The 20110-nt window shown below is 43.8% G+C and overlaps 1 long non-coding RNA gene across 3 annotated transcripts in view; it reads left to right on the top strand.

The window, feature by feature from the left end:
• The window catches only part of LOC307187927, a 3519425-nt gene that overhangs the window by 3353619 nt on the left and 145696 nt on the right, over positions 1–20110 (top strand). The window contains exon 9 of one of the 3 annotated variants that reach the window (XR_013828737.1): positions 8558–8615. The exons of the other annotated variants lie outside the window; for them this stretch is intronic. This is a non-coding gene — a long non-coding RNA (uncharacterized lncRNA). Of the gene's footprint in view, positions 1–8557; positions 8616–20110 lie in introns of those variants that run through there. 3 annotated transcript variants of the gene reach the window in all.

Here is a 20110-nt window from a genome sequence, read left to right as displayed (position 1 = left end):
CCGCAGAAATTGCAAACTGGGCCAAACAATAAGTTAAAGGCGCTGACTCTCCAAGTGGGGAGAGTGTTAGTAAAGCGTCTGGAATGTTGCACCCGAGTACCAGGGGAGGAAAACTGAGACATATTTGAACACGTCTCCCGTTCACATGGTTGATCATACTTGGGTTCCACATGCATGTTTTAGCTGAAGGAAGAATACCTTAAACCTGGAGAGTTGAGACCCGTGGAATGGGTACCATGCAATATGACTTCAAAGGGTCTTCATTTGCTCACCGAACCTCTCCAATCCTATCACTGCTGCGTTTATGCCCCTGTACACATGCTTGATTCTCTTTTGGAGACATAGCAATCCATAGGTTTTACGATACTTACTAGTCAGGTACATTCTTAGGCGTTTAATATGCGGTGTTGAGTCCATTTCGTTGAGCAAGGAGTAGCTCTTGTCTATTCCATATTTGACTTAAGGAACTTTATCTGTGCTCATTTCAATCTCTGGTTTTATGCAGCACCCCAACTCACCTTTACCCTTAAGCAAGCATAAGTTGGTTTTCTAAATTTGAGACCCTGTTCTGTTCTGTAATTCAGTTCCTGTGTAGCCAAGTTTACATTCCGTGTATTACTGATATCTTATGATGTTTCTTTTTCTGTGTGACTTATTTCAGTTAGAATCATCATACCTGAATCCACTCATTGTGCTGCTAAGGGCCTGATGACATAGATTTCATTGCTGAGTGATATTGCTTTGTAAGTAAATACCACAACTTCTTTATCCATTTTTCACTTTCTGCGATGTTGAACTTGTACTGTAAACGAGGTTCTTGTAAACAGAGGCGTCCCAAACTTTGGGGTGGCTGTGTCTTTTTGATTTTAATTTCCCTAAGCTATAAGACCATAAGTGGCAGTGCCCTAGGCTCTGTTGCTTTGTTTTTTAGATGTTTCAGGAAACACCATACACTTCTCCCAAGTGTCTGTTGGCAATTTACATCCCGCCCATCAGCATAACAAGGCTCCCAGTTCTCCATGGCCTGTCCTGCCTTTCTGGATTTTACACTTTTCTCAGATGGCCCTTTTGACCGGGGGGAAGTGAGACTTCATTGTAGTGCAGATTTCCTTTGCAAGCTTGCTTGGTTGGCCAAAAAGGGCGTATGCGTTTTTTCCTGAATATATTCAGGAAAAAACGCATACGCCCTTTTTGGCCAAGTGCATCATTGTGGACGTTCTGCCTCTTTTCCTATGCTTTCAATGCAATTCCAGTCTACCTCCTGAAATCGGTTTCCTGCAATTCTGCCCCGCATTCAAGTCCTCTTGGCAGCCTTACTTCAGTCTATTTTTGGACGATAGCTGTCATTTATAACTCTGCAGGTTTGTGAATTACAGTGCCCCTGAGCTCCTTTCTTCAACTCGCTTTCTTTTGAGCTGGCCGCAACACCGCAGGATGGCTTCAGGCCCTAATCTGGTTCCGGTACGGCACGCTGAGCCTTTGGTTATTTCCTCTTCCTGGTGGGAAATGAGAGTTAAATTTGCCCGTCCAGACACCTCCAGATAGCCTCTCATTTGTTCTCGCTATTCCTGTTCATCTTCCGCAGAAATTGCAAACTGGGCCAAACAGGAGGTTAAAGGCGCTGACTCTCCAAGTGGGGAGAGTGTTAGTAAAGCGTCTGGAATGTTGCACCCGAGTACCAGGGGAGGAAAACTGAGACATATTTGAACACGTCTCCCGTTCACATGGTTGATCATACTTGGGTTCCACATGCATGTTTTAGCTGAAGGAAGAATACCTTAAACCTGGAGAGTTGAGACCCGTGGAATGGGTACCATGCAATATGACTTCAAAGGGTCTTCATTTGCTCACCGAACCTCTCCAATCCTATCACTGCTGCGTTTATGCCCCTGTACACATGCTTGATTCTCTTTTGGAGACATAGCAATCCATAGGTTTTACGATACTTACTAGTCAGGTACATTCTTAGGCGTTTAATATGCGGTGTTGAGTCCATTTCGTTGAGCAAGGAGTAGCTCTTGTCTATTCCATATTTGACTTAAGGAACTTTATCTGTGCTCATTTCAATCTCTGGTTTTATGCAGCACCCCAACTCACCTTTACCCTTAAGCAAGCATAAGTTGGTTTTCTAAATTTGAGACCCTGTTCTGTTCTGTAATTCAGTTCCTGTGTAGCCAAGTTTACATTCCGTGTATTACTGATATTTTATGATGTTTCTTTTTCTGTGTGACTTATTTCAGTTAGAATCATCATACCTGAATCCACTCATTGTGATGCTAAGGGCCTGATGACATAGATTTCATTGCTGAGTGATATTGCTTTGTAAGTAAATACCACAACTTCTTTATCCATTTTTCACTTTCTGCGATGTTGAACTTGTACTGTAAACGAGGTTCTTGTAAACAGAGGCGTCCCAAACTTTGAGGTGGCTGTGTCTTTTTGATTTTAATTTCCCTAAGCTATAAGACCATAAGTGGCAGTGCCCTAGGCTCTGTTGCTTTGTTTTTTAGATGTTTCAGGAAACACCATACACTTCTCCCGAGTGTCTGTTGGCAATTTACATCCCGCCCATCAGCATAACAAGGCTCCCAGTTCTCCATGGCCTGTCCTGCCTTTCTGGATTTTACACTTTTTTCAGATGGCCCTTTTGACCGGGGGGAAGTGAGACTTCATTGTAGTGCAGATTTCCTTTGCAAGCTTGCTTGGTTGGCCAAAAAGGGCGTATGCGTTTTTTCCTGAATATATTCAGGAAAAAACGCATACGCCCTTTTTGGCCAAGTGCATCATTGTGGACGTTCTGCCTCTTTTCCTATGCTTTCAATGCAATTCCAGTCTACCTCCTGAAATTGGTTTCCTGCAATTCTGCCCCGCTTTCAAGTCCTCTTGGCAGCCTTACTTCAGTCTATTTTTGGACGATAGCTGTCATTTATAACTCTGCAGGTTTGTGAATTACAGTGCCCCTGAGCTCCTTTCTTCAACTCGCTTTCTTGTGACCTGGCCGCAACACCGCAGGATGGCTTCAGGCCCTAATCTGGTTCCGGCACGGCATGCTGAGCCTTTGGTTAATTCCTCTTCCTGGTGGGAAATGAGAGTTAAATTTGCCCGTCCAGACACCTCCAGCTAGCCTCTCCTTTGTTCTCGCTATTCCTGTTCATCTTCCGCAGAAATTGCAAACTGGGCCAAACAGGAGGTTAAAGGCACTGACTCTCCAAGTGGGGAGAGTGTTAGTAAAGCGTCTGGAATGTTGCACCCGAGTACCAGGGGAGGAAAACTGAGACATATTTGAACACGTCTCCCGTTCACATGGTTGATCATACTTGGGTTCCACATGCATGTTTTAGCTGAAGGAAGAATACCTTAAACCTGGAGAGTTAAGACCCGTGTAATGGGTACCATGCAATATGACTTCAAAGGGTCTTCATTTGCTCACCGAACCTCTCCAATCCTATCACTGCTGCGTTTATGCCCCTGTACACATGCTTGATTCTCTTTCGGAGACATAGCAATCCATAGGTTTTAAGCTACTTACTAGTCAGGTACATTCTTAGGCGTTTAATATGCGGTGTTGAGTCCATTTCGTTGAGCAAGGAGTAGCTCTTGTCTATTCCATATTTGGCTTAAGGAACTTTATCTGTGCTCATTTCAATCTCTGGTTTTATGCAGCACCCCAACTCACCTTTCCCCTTAAGCAAGCATAAGTTGGTTTTCTAAATTTGAGTCCCTGTTCTGTTCTGTAATTCAGTTCCTGTGTAGCCAAGTTTACATTCCGTGTATTACTGATATCTTATGATGTTTCTTTTTCTGCGTGACTTATTTCAGTTAGAATCATCATACCTGAATCCACTCATTGTGATGCTAAGGGCCTGATGACACAGATTTCATTGCTGAGTGATATTGCTTTGTAAGTAAATACCACAACTTCTTTATCCATTTTTCACTTTCTGCGATGTTGAACTTGTACTGTAAACGAGGTTCTTGTAAACAGAGGCGTCCCAAACTTTGGGGTGGCTGTGTCTTTTTGATTTTAATTTCCCTAAGCTATAAGACCATAAGTGGCAGTGCCCTAGGCTCTGTTGCTTTGTTTTTTAGATGTTTCAGGAAACACCATACACTTCTCCCGAGTGTCTGTTGGCAATTTACATCCCGCCCATCAGCATAACAAGGCTCCCAGTTCTCCATGGCCTGTCCTGCCTTTCTGGATTTTACACTTTTTTCAGATGGCCCTTTTGACCGGGGGGAAGTGAGACTTCATTGTAGTGCAGATTTCCTTTGCAAGCTTGCTTGGTTGGCCAAAAAGGGCGTATGCGTTTTTTCCTGAATATATTCAGGAAAAAACGCATACGCCCTTTTTGGCCAAGTGCATCATTGTGGACGTTCTGCCTCTTTTCCTATGCTTTCAATGCAATTCCAGTCTACCTCCTGAAATCGGTTTCCTGCAATTCTGCCCCGCTTTCAAGTCCTCTTGGCAGCCTTACTTCAGTCTATTTTTGGACGATAGCTGTCATTTATAACTCTGCAGGTTTGTGAATTACAGTGCCCCTGAGCTCCTTTCTTCAACTCGCTTTCTTGTGACCTGGCCGCAACACCGCAGGATGGCTTCAGGCCCTAATCTGGTTCCGGCACGGCATGCTGAGCCTTTGGTTAATTCCTCTTCCTGGTGGGAAATGAGAGTTAAATTTGCCCGTCCAGACACCTCCAGCTAGCCTCTCCTTTGTTCTCGCTATTCCTGTTCATCTTCCGCAGAAATTGCAAACTGGGCCAAACAGGAGGTTAAAGGCACTGACTCTCCAAGTGGGGAGAGTGTTAGTAAAGCGTCTGGAATGTTGCACCCGAGTACCAGGGGAGGAAAACTGAGACATATTTGAACACGTCTCCCGTTCACATGGTTGATCATACTTGGGTTCCACATGCATGTTTTAGCTGAAGGAAGAATACCTTAAACCTGGAGAGTTAAGACCCGTGTAATGGGTACCATGCAATATGACTTCAAAGGGTCTTCATTTGCTCACCGAACCTCTCCAATCCTATCACTGCTGCGTTTATGCCCCTGTACACATGCTTGATTCTCTTTCGGAGACATAGCAATCCATAGGTTTTAAGCTACTTACTAGTCAGGTACATGCTTAGGCGTTTAATATGCGGTGTTGAGTCCATTTCGTTGAGCAAGGAGTAGCTCTTGTCTATTCCATATTTGGCTTAAGGAACTTTATCTGTGCTCATTTCAATCTCTGGTTTTATGCAGCACCCCAACTCACCTTTCCCCTTAAGCAAGCATAAGTTGGTTTTCTAAATTTGAGTCCCTGTTCTGTTCTGTAATTCAGTTCCTGTGTAGCCAAGTTTACATTCCGTGTATTACTGATATCTTATGATGTTTCTTTTTCTGCGTGACTTATTTCAGTTAGAATCATCATACCTGAATCCACTCATTGTGATGCTAAGGGCCTGATGACACAGATTTCATTGCTGAGTGATATTGCTTTGTAAGTAAATACCACAACTTCTTTATCCATTTTTCACTTTCTGCGATGTTGAACTTGTACTGGAAACGAGGTTCTTGTAAACAGAGGCGTCCCAAACTTTGGGGTGGCTGTGTCTTTTTGATTTTAATTTCCCTAAGCTATAGGACCATAAGTGGCAGTGCCCTAGGCTCTGTTGCTTTGTTTTTTAGATGTTTCAGGAAACACCATACACTTCTCCCGAGTGTCTGTTGGCAATTTACATCCCGCCCATCAGCATAACAAGGCTCCCAGTTCTCCATGGCCTGTCCTGCCTTTCTGGATTTTACACTTTTTTCAGATGGCCCTTTTGACCGGGGGGAAGTGAGACTTCATTGTAGTGCAGATTTCCTTTGCAAGCTTGCTTGGTTGGCCAAAAAGGGCGTATGCGTTTTTTCCTGAATATATTCAGGAAAAAACGCATACGCCCTTTTTGGCCAAGTGCATCATTGTGGACGTTCTGCCTCTTTTCCTATGCTTTCAATGCAATTTCAGTCTACCTCCTGAAATCGGTTTCCTGCAATTCTGCCCCGCTTTCAAGTCCTCTTGGCAGCCTTACTTCAGTCTATTTTTGGACGATAGCTGTCATTTATAACTCTGCAGGTTTGTGAATTACAGTGCCCCTGAGCTCCTTTCTTCAACTTGCTTTCTTTTGAGCTGGCCGCAACACCGCAGGATGGCTTCAGGCCCTAATCTGGTTCCGGTACGGCACGCTGAGCCTTTGGTTATTTCCTCTTTCTGTTGGGAAATGAGAGTTAAATTTGCCCGTCCAGACACCTCCAGCTAGCCTCTCATTGGTTCTCGCTATTCCTGTTCATCTTCCGCAGAAATTGCAAACTGTGCCAAAGAGGAGGTTAAAGGCGCTGACTCTCCAAGTGGGGAGAGTGTTAGTAAAGCGTCTGGAATGTTGCACCCGAGTACCAGGGGAGGAAAACTGAGACATATTTGAACACGTCTCCCGATCACATGGTTGATCATACTCTGGGTTCCACATGCCTGTTTTAGCTGAAGGAAGAATACCTAAAGCCTGGGTAATTGAAACCCGTGGAATGGGTACCATGCAATATGACTTCAAAGGGTCTTCATTTGCTCACCGAACCTCTCCAATCCTATCACTGCTGCGTTTATGCCCCTGTACACATGCTTGATTCTCTTTCGGAGACATAGCAATCCATAGGTTTTAAGATACTTACTAGTCAGGTACATTCTTAGGCGTTTAATATGCGGTGTTGAGTCCATTTCGTTGAGCAAGGAGTGGCTCTTGTCTATTCCATATTTGGCTTAAGGAACTTTATCTGTGCTCATTTCAATCTCTGGTTTTATGCAGCAACCCAACTCACCTTTCCCCTTAAGCAAGCATAAGTTGGTTTTCTAAATTTGAGAACCTGTTCTGTTTTGGAATTCAGTTCCTGTGTAGCCAAGTTTACATTCCGTGTATTAGTGATATCTTATGATGTTTCTTTTTCTGTGTGACTTATTTCAGTTAGAATCATCGTACCTGAATCTACTCATTATGCTGCTACGTGCCTGATGACATAGATTTCATTGCTGAGTGATACTGCATTGTACGTAAGTACCACAAGTTCTTTATCCATTTTTCACTTTCTGTGATGTTGAACTTGTACTGTAAACGAGGTTCTTGTAAACAGAGCCGTTCCAAACTTTGGGGTGGCTGTGTCTTTTTGATTTTAATTTCCCTAAGCTATAGGACCATAAGTGGAAGTGCCCTAGGCTCTGTTGCTTTGTTTTTTAGATGTTTCAGGAAACACCATCCACTTCTCCCAAGTGTCTGTTGGCAATTTACATCCCGCCCATCAGCATAACAAGGCTCCCAGTTCTCCATGGCCTGTCCTGCCTTTCTTGATTTTACACTTTTTTCAGATGGCCCTTTTGACCAGGGGGAAGTGAGACTTCATTATAGTGCAGATTTCCTTTGCAAGCTTGCTTGGTTGGCCAAAAAGGGCGTATGCGTTTTTTCCTGAATATATTCAGGAAAAAACGCATACGCCCTTTTTGGCCAAGTGCATCATTGTGGACGTTCTGCCTCTTTTCCTATGCTTTCAATGCAATTCCAGTCTACCTCCTGAAATCGGTTTCCTGCAATTCTGCCCCGCTTTCAAGTCCTCTTGGCAGCCTTACTTCAGTCTATTTTTGGACGATAGCTGTCATTTATAACTCTGCAGGTTTGTGAATTACAGTGCCCCTGAGCTCCTTTCTTCAACTCGCTTTCTTTTGTGCTGGCCGCAACACCGCATGATGGCTTCAGGCCCTAATCTGGTTCCGGCACGGCACGCTGAGCCTTTGGTTAATTCCTCTTCCTGGTGGGAAATGAGAGTTAAATTTGCCCGTCCAGACACCTCCAGCTAGTCTCTCATTGGTTCTCGCTATTCCTGTTCATCTTCCGCAGAAATTGCAAACTGGGCCAAACAGGAGTTTAAAGGGACTGACTCTCCAAGTCGGGAGAGTGTTAGTAAAGCGTCTGGAATGTTGCACCCGAGTACCAGGGGAGGAAAACTGAGACATATTTGAACACGTCTCCCGTTCACATGGTTGATCATACTTGGGTTCCACATGCATGTTTTAGCTGAAGGAAGAATACCTTAAACCTGGAGAGTTAAGACCCGTGTAATGGATACCATGTAATATGAATTCAAAGGGTCTTCATTTGCTCACCGAACCTCTCCAATCCTATCACTGCTGCGTTTATGCCCCTGTACACATGCTTGATTCTCTTTCGGAGACATAGCAATCCATAAGTTTTAAGATACTTACTAGTCAGGTACATTCTTAGGCGTTTAATATGCGGTGTTGAGTCCATTTCGTTGAGCAAGGAGTAGCTCTTGTCTATTCCATATTTGACTTAAGGAACTTTATCTGTGCTCATTTCAATCTCTGGTTTTATGCAGCACCCCAACTCACCTTTCCCCTTAAGCAAGCATAAGTTGGTTTTCTAAATTTGAGACCCTGTTCTGTTCTGTAATTCAGTTCCTGTGTAGCCAAGTTTACATTCCGTGTATTACTGATATCTTATGATGTTTCTTTTTCTGTGTGACTTATTTCAGTTAGAATCATCATACCTGAATCCACTCATTGTGATGATAAGGGCCTGATGACATAGATTTCATTGCTGAGTGATATTGCTTTGTAAGTAAATACAACAACTTCTTTATCCATTTTTCACTTTCTGCGATGTTGAACTTGTACTGTAAACGAGGTTCTTGTAAACAGAGGCGTCCCAAACTTTGGGGTGGCTGTGTCTTTTTGATTTTAATTTCCCTAAGCTATAGGACCATAAGTGGAAGTGCCCTAGGCTCTGTTGCTTTGTTTTTTAGATGTTTCAGGAAACACCATACACTTCTCCCGAGTGGTTGTTGGCAATTTACATCCCGCCCATCAGCATAACAAGGCTCCCAGTTCTCCATGGCCTGTCCTGCCTTTCTGGATTTTACACTTTTTTCAGATGGCCCTTTTGACCGGGGGGAAGTGAGACTTCATTGTAGTGCAGATTTCCTTTGCAAGCTTGCTTGGTTGGCCAAAAAGGGCGTATGCGTTTTTTCCTGAATATATTCAGGAAAAAACGCATACGCCCTTTTTGGCCAAGTGCATCATTGTGGACGTTCTGCCTCTTTTCCTATGCTTTCAATGCAATTCCAGTCTACCTCCTGAAATCGGTTTCCTGCAATTCTGCCCCGCTTTCAAGTCCTCTTGGCAGCCTTACTTCAGTCTATTTTTGGACGATAGCTGTCATTTATAACTCTGCAGGTTTGTGAATTACAGTGCCCCTGAGCTCCTTTCTTCAACTCGCTTTCTTGTGACCTGGCCGCAACACCGCAGGATGGCTTCAGGCCCTAATCTGGATCCGGCCCGGCATGCTGAGCCTTTGGTTAATTCCTCTTCCTGGTGGGAAATGAGAGTTAAATTTGCCCGTCCAGACACCTCCAGTTAGCCTCTCATTGGTTCTCGCTATTCCTGTTCATCTTCCGCAGAAATTGCAAACTGGGCCAAACAGGAGGTTAAAGGGACTGACTCTCCAAGTGGGGAGAGTGTTAGTAAAGCGTCTGGAATGTTGCACCCGAGTACCAGGGGAGGAAAACTGAGACATATTTGAACACGTCTCCCGATCCCATGGTTGATCATACTCTAGGTTCCACATGCATGTTTTAGCTGAAGGAAGAATACCTTAAACCTGGGTAGTTGAAACCCGTGGAATGGGTACCATGCAATATGACTTCAAAGGGTCTTCATTTGCTCACTGAACCTCTCCAATCCTATCACTGCTGCGTTTATGCCCCTGTACACATGCTTGATTCTCTTTCGGAGACATAGCAATCCATAGGTTTTAAGATACTTACAAGTCAGGTACATTCTTAGGCGTTTAATATGCGGTGTTGAGTCCATTTCGTTGAGCAAGGAGTAGCTCTTGTCTATTCCATATTTGACTTAAGGAACTTTATCTGTGCTCATTTCAATCTCTGGTTTTATGCAGCACCCCAACTCACCTTTACCCTTAAGCAAGCATAAGTTGGTTTTCTAAATTTGAGACCCTGTTCTGTTCTGTAATTCAGTTACTGTGTAGCCAAGTTTCCATTCTGTGTATTACGGATATCTTATGATGTTTCTTTTTCTGTGTGACTTACTTCAGTTAGAATCATCATACCTGAATCCACTCATTGTGCTGCTAAGGGCCTGATGACACAGATTTCATTGCTGAGTGATATTGCTTTGTAAGTAAATACCACAACTTTTTTATCCATTTTTCACTTTCTGCGATGTTGAACTTGTACTGTAAACGAGGTTCTTGTAAACAGAGGCGTCCCAAACTTTAGGGTGGCTGTGTCTTTTTGATTTTAATTTCCCTAAGCTATAGGACCATAAGTGGCAGTGCCCTAGGCTCTGTTGCTTTGTTTTTTAGATGTTTCAGGAAACACCATACACTTCTCCCGAGTGTCTGTTGGCAATTTACATCCCGCCCATCAGCATAACAAGGCTCCCAGTTCTCCATGGCCTGTCCTGCCTTTCTGGATTTTACACTTTTTTCAGATGGCCCTTTTGACCGGGGGGAAGTGAGACTTCATTGTAGTGCAGATTTCCTTTGCAAGCTTGCTTGGTTGGCCAAAACGGGCGTATGCGTTTTTTCCTGAATATATTCAGGAAAAAACGCATACGCCCTTTTTGGCCAAGTGCATCATTGTGGACGTTCTGCCTCTTTTCCTATGCTTTCAATGCAATTCCAGTCTACCTCCTGAAATCGGTTTCCTGCAATTCTGCCCCGCTTTCAAGTCCTCTTGGCAGCCTTACTTCAGTCTATTTTTGGACGATAGCTGTCATTTATAACTCTGCAGGTTTGTGAATTACAGTGCCCCTGAGCTCCTTTCTTCAACTCGCTTTCTTGTGACCTGGCCGCAACACCGCAGGATGGCTTCAGGCCCTAATCTGGTTCCGGCACGGCACTCTGAGCCTTTGGTTATTTCCTCTTCCTGGTGGGAAATGAGAGTTAAATTTGCCCGTCCAGACACCTCCAGCTAGCCTCTAATTGGTTCTCGCTATTCCTGTTCATCTTCCGCAGAAATTGCAAACTGGGCCAAACAGGAGGTTAAAGGCGCTGACTCTCCAAGTGGGGAGAGTGTTAGTAAAGCGTCTGGAATGTTGCACCCGAGTACCAGGGGAGGAAAACTGAGACATATTTGAACACGTCTCCCGTTCACATGGTTGATCATACTTGGGTTCCACATGCATGTTTTAGCTGAAGGAAGAATACCTTAAACCTGGAGAGTTAAGACCCGTGTAATGGGTACCATGCAATATGACTTCAAAGGGTCTTCATTTGCTCACCGAACCTCTCCAATCCTATCACTGCTGCGTTTATGCCCCTGTACACATGCTTGATTCTCTTTCGGAGACATAGCAATCCATAGGTTTTAAGCTACTTACTAGTCAGGTACATGCTTAGGCGTTTAATATGCGGTGTTGAGTCCATTTCGTTGAGCAAGGAGTAGCTCTTGTCTATTCCATATTTGGCTTAAGGAACTTTATCTGTGCTCATTTCAATCTCTGGTTTTATGCAGCACCCCAACTCACCTTTCCCCTTAAGCAAGCATAAGTTGGTTTTCTAAATTTGAGTCCCTGTTCTGTTCTGTAATTCAGTTCCTGTGTAGCCAAGTTTACATTCCGTGTATTACTGATATCTTATGATGTTTCTTTTTCTGCGTGACTTATTTCAGTTAGAATCATCATACCTGAATCCACTCATTGTGATGCTAAGGGCCTGATGACACAGATTTCATTGCTGAGTGATATTGCTTTGTAAGTAAATACCACAACTTCTTTATCCATTTTTCACTTTCTGCGATGTTGAACTTGTACTGGAAACGAGGTTCTTGTAAACAGAGGCGTCCCAAACTTTGGGGTGGCTGTGTCTTTTTGATTTTAATTTCCCTAAGCTATAGGACCATAAGTGGCAGTGCCCTAGGCTCTGTTGCTTTGTTTTTTAGATGTTTCAGGAAACACCATACACTTCTCCCGAGTGTCTGTTGGCAATTTACATCCCGCCCATCAGCATAACAAGGCTCCCTGTTCTCCATGGCCTGTCCTGCCTTTCTGGATTTTACACTTTTTTCAGATGGCCCTTTTGACCAGGGGGAAGTGAGACTTCATTATAGTGCAGATTTCCTTTGCAAGCTTGCTTGGTTGGCCAAAAAGGGCGTATGCGTTTTTTCCTGAATATATTCAGGAAAAAACGCATACGCCCTTTTTGGCCAAGTGCATCATTGTGGACGTTCTGCCTCTTTTCCTATGCTTTCAATGCAATTTCAGTCTACCTCCTGAAATCGGTTTCCTGCAATTCTGCCCCGCTTTCAAGTCCTCTTGGCAGCCTTACTTCAGTCTATTTTTGGACGATAGCTGTCATTTATAACTCTGCAGGTTTGTGAATTACAGTGCCCCTGAGCTCCTTTCTTCAACTTGCTTTCTTTTGAGCTGGCCGCAACACCGCAGGATGGCTTCAGGCCCTAATCTGGTTCCGGTACGGCACGCTGAGCCTTTGGTTATTTCCTCTTTCTGTTGGGAAATGAGAGTTAAATTTGCCCGTCCAGACACCTCCAGCTAGCCTCTCATTGGTTCTCGCTATTCCTGTTCATCTTCCGCAGAAATTGCAAACTGTGCCAAACAGGAGGTTAAAGGCGCTGACTCTCCAAGTGGGGAGAGTGTTAGTAAAGCGTCTGGAATGTTGCACCCGAGTACCAGGGGAGGAAAACTGAGACATATTTGAACACGTCTCCCGATCACATGGTTGATCATACTCTGGGTTCCACATGCCTGTTTTAGCTGAAGGAAGAATACCTAAAGCCTGGGTAATTGAAACCCGTGGAATGGGTACCATGCAATATGACTTCAAAGGGTCTTCATTTGCTCACCGAACCTCTCCAATCCTATCACTGCTGCGTTTATGCCCCTGTACACATGCTTGATTCTCTTTCGGAGACATAGCAATCCATAGGTTTTAAGATACTTACTAGTCAGGTACATTCTTAGGCGTTTAATATGCGGTGTTGAGTCCATTTCGTTGAGCAAGGAGTGGCTCTTGTCTATTCCATATTTGGCTTAAGGAACTTTATCTGTGCTCATTTCAATCTCTGGTTTTATGCAGCAACCCAACTCACCTTTCCCCTTAAGCAAGCATAAGTTGGTTTTCTAAATTTGAGAACCTGTTCTGTTTTGGAATTCAGTTCCTGTGTAGCCAAGTTTACATTCCGTGTATTAGTGATATCTTATGATGTTTCTTTTTCTGTGTGACTTATTTCAGTTAGAATCATCGTACCTGAATCTACTCATTATGCTGCTACGTGCCTGATGACATAGATTTCATTGCTGAGTGATACTGCATTGTACGTAAGTACCACAAGTTCTTTATCCATTTTTCACTTTCTGTGATGTTGAACTTGTACTGTAAACGAGGTTCTTGTAAACAGAGCCGTTCCAAACTTTGGGGTGGCTGTGTCTTTTTGATTTTAATTTCCCTAAGCTATAGGACCATAAGTGGAAGTGCCCTAGGCTGTGTTGCTTTGTTTTTTAGATGTTTCAGGAAACACCATCCACTTCTCCCAAGTGTCTGTTGGCAATTTACATCCCGCCCATCAGCATAACAAGGCTCCCAGTTCTCCATGGCCTGTCCTGCCTTTCTTGATTTTACACTTTTTTCAGATGGCCCTTTTGACCAGGGGGAAGTGAGACTTCATTATAGTGCAGATTTCCTTTGCAAGCTTGCTTGGTTGGCCAAAAAGGGCGTATGCGTTTTTTCCTGAATATATTCAGGAAAAAACGCATACGCCCTTTTTGGCCAAGTGCATCATTGTGGACGTTCTGCCTCTTTTCCTATGCTTTCAATGCAATTCCAGTCTACCTCCTGAAATCGGTTTCCTGCAATTCTGCCCCGCTTTCAAGTCCTCTTGGCAGCCTTACTTCAGTCTATTTTTGGACGATAGCTGTCATTTATAACTCTGCAGGATTGTGAATTACAGTGCCCCTGAGCTCCTTTCTTCAACTCGCTTTCTTTTGTGCTGGCCGCAACACCGCATGATGGCTTCAGGCCCTAATCTGGTTCCGGCACGGCACGCTGAGCCTTTGGTTAATTCCTCTTCCTGGTGGGAAATGAGAGTTAAATTTGCCCGTCCAGACACCTCCAGCTAGTCTCTCATTGGTTCTCGCTATTCCTGTTCATCTTCCGCAGAAATTGCAAACTGGGCCAAACAGGAGTTTAAAGGGACTGACTCTCCAAGTCGGGAGAGTGTTAGTAAAGCGTCTGGAATGTTGCACCCGAGTACCAGGGGAGGAAAACTGAGACATATTTGAACACGTCTCCCGTTCACATGGTTGATCATACTTGGGTTCCACATGCATGTTTTAGCTGAAGGAAGAATACCTTAAACCTGGAGAGTTAAGACCCGTGTAATGGGTACCATGTAATATGAATTCAAAGGGTCTTCATTTGCTCACCGAACCTCTCCAATCCTATCACTGCTGCGTTTATGCCCCTGTACACATGCTTGATTCTCTTTCGGAGACATAGCAATCCATAAGTTTTAAGATACTTACTAGTCAGGTACATTCTTAGGCGTTTAATATGCGGTGTTGAGTCCATTTCGTTGAGCAAGGAGTAGCTCTTGTCTATTCCATATTTGACTTAAGGAACTTTATCTGTGCTCATTTCAATCTCTGGTTTTATGCAGCACCCCAACTCACCTTTCCCCTTAAGCAAGCATAAGTTGGTTTTCTAAATTTGAGACCCTGTTCTGTTCTGTAATTCAGTTCCTGTGTAGCCAAGTTTACATTCCGTGTATTACTGATATCTTATGATGTTTCTTTTTCTGTGTGACTTATTTCAGTTAGAATCATCATACCTGAATCCACTCATTGTGATGATAAGGGCCTGATGACATAGATTTCATTGCTGAGTGATATTGCTTTGTAAGTAAATACAACAACTTCTTTATCCATTTTTCACTTTCTGCGATGTTGAACTTGTACTGTAAACGAGGTTCTTGTAAACAGAGGCGTCCCAAACTTTGGGGTGGCTGTGTCTTTTTGATTTTAATTTCCCTAAGCTATAGGACCATAAGTGGCAGTGCCCTAGGCTCTGTTGCTTTGTTTTTTAGATGTTTCAGGAAACACCATACACTTCTCCCGAGTGGTTGTTGGCAATTTACATCCCGCCCATCAGCATAACAAGGCTCCCAGTTCTCCATGGCCTGTCCTGCCTTTCTGGATTTTACACTTTTTTCAGATGGCCCTTTTGACCGGGGGGAAGTGAGACTTCATTGTAGTGCAGATTTCCTTTGCAAGCTTGCTTGGTTGGCCAAAAAGGGCGTATGCGTTTTTTCCTGAATATATTCAGGAAAAAACGCATACGCCCTTTTTGGCCAAGTGCATCATTGTGGACGTTCTGCCTCTTTTCCTATGCTTTCAATGCAATTCCAGTCTACCTCCTGAAATCGGTTTCCTGCAATTCTGCCCCGCTTTCAAGTCCTCTTGGCAGCCTTACTTCAGTCTATTTTTGGACGATAGCTGTCATTTATAACTCTGCAGGTTTGTGAATTACAGTGCCCCTGAGCTCCTTTCTTCAACTCGCTTTCTTGTGACCTGGCCGCAACACCGCAGGATGGCTTCAGGCCCTAATCTGGATCCGGCCCGGCATGCTGAGCCTTTGGTTAATTCCTCTTCCTGGTGGGAAATGAGAGTTAAATTTGCCCGTCCAGACACCTCCAGTTAGCCTCTCATTGGTTCTCGCTATTCCTGTTCATCTTCCGCAGAAATTGCAAACTGGGCCAAACAGGAGGTTAAAGGGACTGACTCTCCAAGTGGGGAGAGTGTTAGTAAAGCGTCTGGAATGTTGCACCCGAGTACCAGGGGAGGAAAACTGAGACATATTTGAACACGTCTCCCGATCACATGGTTGATCATACTCTAGGTTCCACATGCATGTTTTAGCTGAAGGAAGAATACCTTAAACCTGGGTAGTTGAAACCCGTGGAATGGGTACCATGCAATATGACTTCAAAGGGTCTTCATTTGCTCACTGAACCTCTCCAATCCTATCACTGCTGCGTTTATGCCCCTGTACACATGCTTGATTCTCTTTCGGAGACATAGCAATCCATAGGTTTTAAGATACTTACAAGTCAGGTACATTCTTAGGCGTTTAATATGCGGTGTTGAGTCCATTTCGTTGAGCAAGGAGTAGCTCTTGTCTATTCCATATTTGACTTAAGGAACTTTATCTGTGCTCATTTCAATCTCTGGTTTTATGCAGCACCCCAACTCACCTTTACCCTTAAGCAAGCATAAGTTGGTTTTCTAAATTTGAGACCCTGTTCTGTTCTGTAATTCAGTTACTGTGTAGCCAAGTTTCCATTCTGTGTATTACGGATATCTTATGATGTTTCTTTTTCTGTGTGACTTACTTCAGTTAGAATCATCATACCTGAATCCACTCATTGTGCTGCTAAGGGCCTGATGACACAGATTTCATTGCTGAGTGATATTGCTTTGTAAGTAAATACCACAACTTTTTTATCCATTTTTCACTTTCTGCGATGTTGAACTTGTACTGGAAACGAGGTTCTTGTAAACAGAGGCGTCCCAAATTTTAGGGTGGCTGTGTCTTTTTGATTTTAATTTCCCTAAGCTATAGGACCATAAGTGGCAGTGCCCTAGGCTCTGTTGCTTTGTTTTTTAGATGTTTCAGGAAACACCATACACTTCTCCCGAGTGTCTGTTGGCAATTTACATCCCGCCCATCAGCATAACAAGGCTCCCAGTTCTCCATGGCCTGTCCTGCCTTTCTGGATTTTACACTTTTTTCAGATGGCCCTTTTGACCGGGGGGAAGTGAGACTTCATTGTAGTGCAGATTTCCTTTGCAAGCTTGCTTGGTTGGCCAAAACGGGCGTATGCGTTTTTTCCTGAATATATTCAGGAAAAAACGCATACGCCCTTTTTGGCCAAGTGCATCATTGTGGACGTTCTGCCTCTTTTCCTATGCTTTCAATGCAATTCCAGTCTACCTCCTGAAATCGGTTTCCTGCAATTCTGCCCCGCTTTCAAGTCCTCTTGGCAGCCTTACTTCAGTCTATTTTTGGACGATAGCTGTCATTTATAACTCTGCAGGTTTGTGAATTACAGTGCCCCTGAGCTCCTTTCTTCAACTCGCTTTCTTGTGACCTGGCCGCAACACCGCAGGATGGCTTCAGGCCCTAATCTGGTTCCGGCACGGCACTCTGAGCCTTTGGTTATTTCCTCTTCCTGGTGGGAAATGAGAGTTAAATTTGCCCGTCCAGACACCTCCAGCTAGCCTCTCATTGGTTCTCGCTATTCCTGTTCATCTTCCGCAGAAATTGCAAACTGGGCCAAACAGGAGGTTAAAGGCGCTGACTCTCCAAGTGGGGAGAGTGTTAGTAAAGCGTCTGGAATGTTGCACCCGAGTACCAGGGGAGGAAAACTGAGACATATTTGAACACGTCTCCCGATCACATGGTTGATCATACTCTGGGTTCCACATGCCTGTTTTAGCTGAAGGAAGAATACCTAAAACCTGGGTAATTGAAACCCGTGGAATGGGTACCATGCAATATGACTTCAAAGGGTCTTCATTTGCTCACCGAACCTCTCCAATCCTATCACTGCTGCGTTTATGCCCCTGTACACATGCTTGATTCTCTTTCGGAGACATAGCAATCCATAGGTTTTAAGATACTTACTAGTCAGGTACATTCTTAGGCGTTTAATATGGGGTGTTGAGTTCATTTCGTTGAGCAAAGAGTAGCTCTTGTCTATTCCATATTTGGCTTAAGGAACTTTATCTGTGCTCATTTCAATCTCTGGTTTTATGCAGCACCCCAACTCACCTTTACCCTTAAGTAAGAATAAGTTGGTTTTCTAAATTTGAGACCCTGTTCTGTTCTGTAATTCAGTTCCTGTGTAGCCAAGTTTCCATTCCGTGTATTACTGATATCTTATGATGTTTCTTTTTCTGTGTGACTTATTTCAGTTAGAATCATCATACCTGAATCCACTCATTGTGCTGCTAAGGGCCTGATGACACAGATTTCATTGCTGAGTGATATTGCTTTGTAAGTAAATACCACAACTTCTTTATCCATTTTTCACTTTCTGCGATGTTGAACTTGTACTGTAAACGAGGTTCTTGTAAACAGAGGCGTTCCAAACTTTGGGGTGGCTGTGTCTTTTTGATTTTAATTTCCCTAAGCTATAGGACCATAAGTGGCAGTGCCCTAGGCTCTGTTGCTTTGTTTTTTAGATGTTTCAGGAAACACCATACACTTCTCCCGAGTGTCTGTTGGCAATTTACATCCCGCCCATCAGCATAACAAGGCTCCCAGTTCTCCATGGCCTGTCCTGCCTTTCTGGATTTTACACTTTTTTCAGATGGCCCTTTTGACCGGGGGGAAGTGAGACTTCATTGTAGTGCAGATTTCCTTTGCAAGCTTGCTTGGTTGGCCAAAAAGGGCGTATGCGTTTTTTCCTGAATATATTCAGGAAAAAACGCATACGCCCTTTTTGGCCAAGTGCATCATTGTGGACGTTCTGCCTCTTTTCCTATGCTTTCAATGCAATTCCAGTCTACCTCCTGAAATCGGTTTCCTGCAATTCTGCCCCGCTTTCAAGTCCTCTTGGCAGCCTTACTTCAGTCTATTTTTGGACGATAGCTGTCATTTATAACTCTGCAGGTTTGTGAATTACAGTGCCCCTGAGCTCCTTTCTTCAACTCGCTTTCTTGTGACCTGGCCGCAACACCGCAGGATGACTTCAGGCCCTAATCTGGTTCCGGCACGGCACGCTGAGCCTTTGGTTATTTCCTCTTCCTGGTGGGAAATGAGAGTTAAATTTGCCCGTCCAAACACCTCCAGCTAGTCTCTCATTGGTTCTCACTATTCCTGTTCATCTTCCGCAGAAATTGCAAACTGGGCCAAACCGGAGGTTAAAGGCGCTGACTCTCTAAGTGGGGAGAGTGTTAGTAAAGCGTCTGGAATGTTGCACCCGAGTACCAGGGGAGGAAAACTGAGACATATTTGAACACGTCTCCCGTTCACATGGTTGATCATACTTGGGTTCCACATGCATGTTTTAGCTGAAGGAAGAATACCTTAAACCTGGAGAGTTAAGACCCGTGTAATGGGTACCATGCAATATGACTTCAAAGGGTCTTCATTTGCTCACCGAACCTCTCCAATCCTATCACTGCTGCGTTTATGCCCCTGTACACATGCTTGATTCTCTTTCGGAGACATAGCAATCCATAGGTTTTAAGATACTTACTAGTCAGGCACATTCTTAGGCGTTTAATATGCGGTGTTGAGTCCATTTCGTTGAGCAAGGAGTAGCTCTTGTCTATTCCATATTTGACTTAAGGAACTTTATCTGTGCTCATTTCAATCTCTGGTTTTATGCAGCACCCCAACTCACCTTTACCCTTAAGCAAGCATAGTTGGTTTTCTAAATTTGAGACCCTGTTCTGTTCTGTAATTCAGTTCCTGTGTAGCCAAGTTTACATTCCGTGTATTACTGATATCTTATGATGTTTCTTTTTCTGTGTGACTTACTTCAGTTAGAATCATCATACCTGAATCCACTCATTGTGCTGCTAAGGGCCTGATGACACAGATTTCATTGCTGAGTGATATTGCTTTGTAAGTAAATACCACAACTTCTTTATCCATTTTTCACTTTCTGTGATGTTGAACTTGTACTGTAAACGAGGTTCTTGTAAACAGAGCCGTTCCAAACTTTGGGGTGGCTGTGTCTTTTTGATTTTAATTTCCCTAAGCTATAGGACCATAAGTGGAAGTGCCCTAGGTTCTGTTGCTTTGTTTTTCAGATGTTTCAGGAAACACCATACACTTCTCCTGAGTGGTTTTTGGCAATTTACATCCCGCCCATCAGCATAACAAGGCTCCCAGTTCTCCATGGCCTGTCCTGCCTTTCTGGATTTTACACTTTTTTCAGATGGCCCTTTTGACCGGGGGGAAGTGAGACTTCATTGTAGTGCAGATTTCCTTTGCAAGCTTGCTTGGTTGGCCAAAAAGGGCGTATGCGTTTTTTATT

Source organism: Stenella coeruleoalba, assembly GCF_951394435.1.
Source record: "Stenella coeruleoalba genome assembly, chromosome: 6".
In the NCBI taxonomy this organism is placed as follows: Eukaryota; Metazoa; Chordata; class Mammalia; order Artiodactyla; family Delphinidae; genus Stenella; species Stenella coeruleoalba.
Note: the sequence above shows the minus strand (reverse complement) of the source record. Positions and strands in the feature narration are given on the sequence as shown.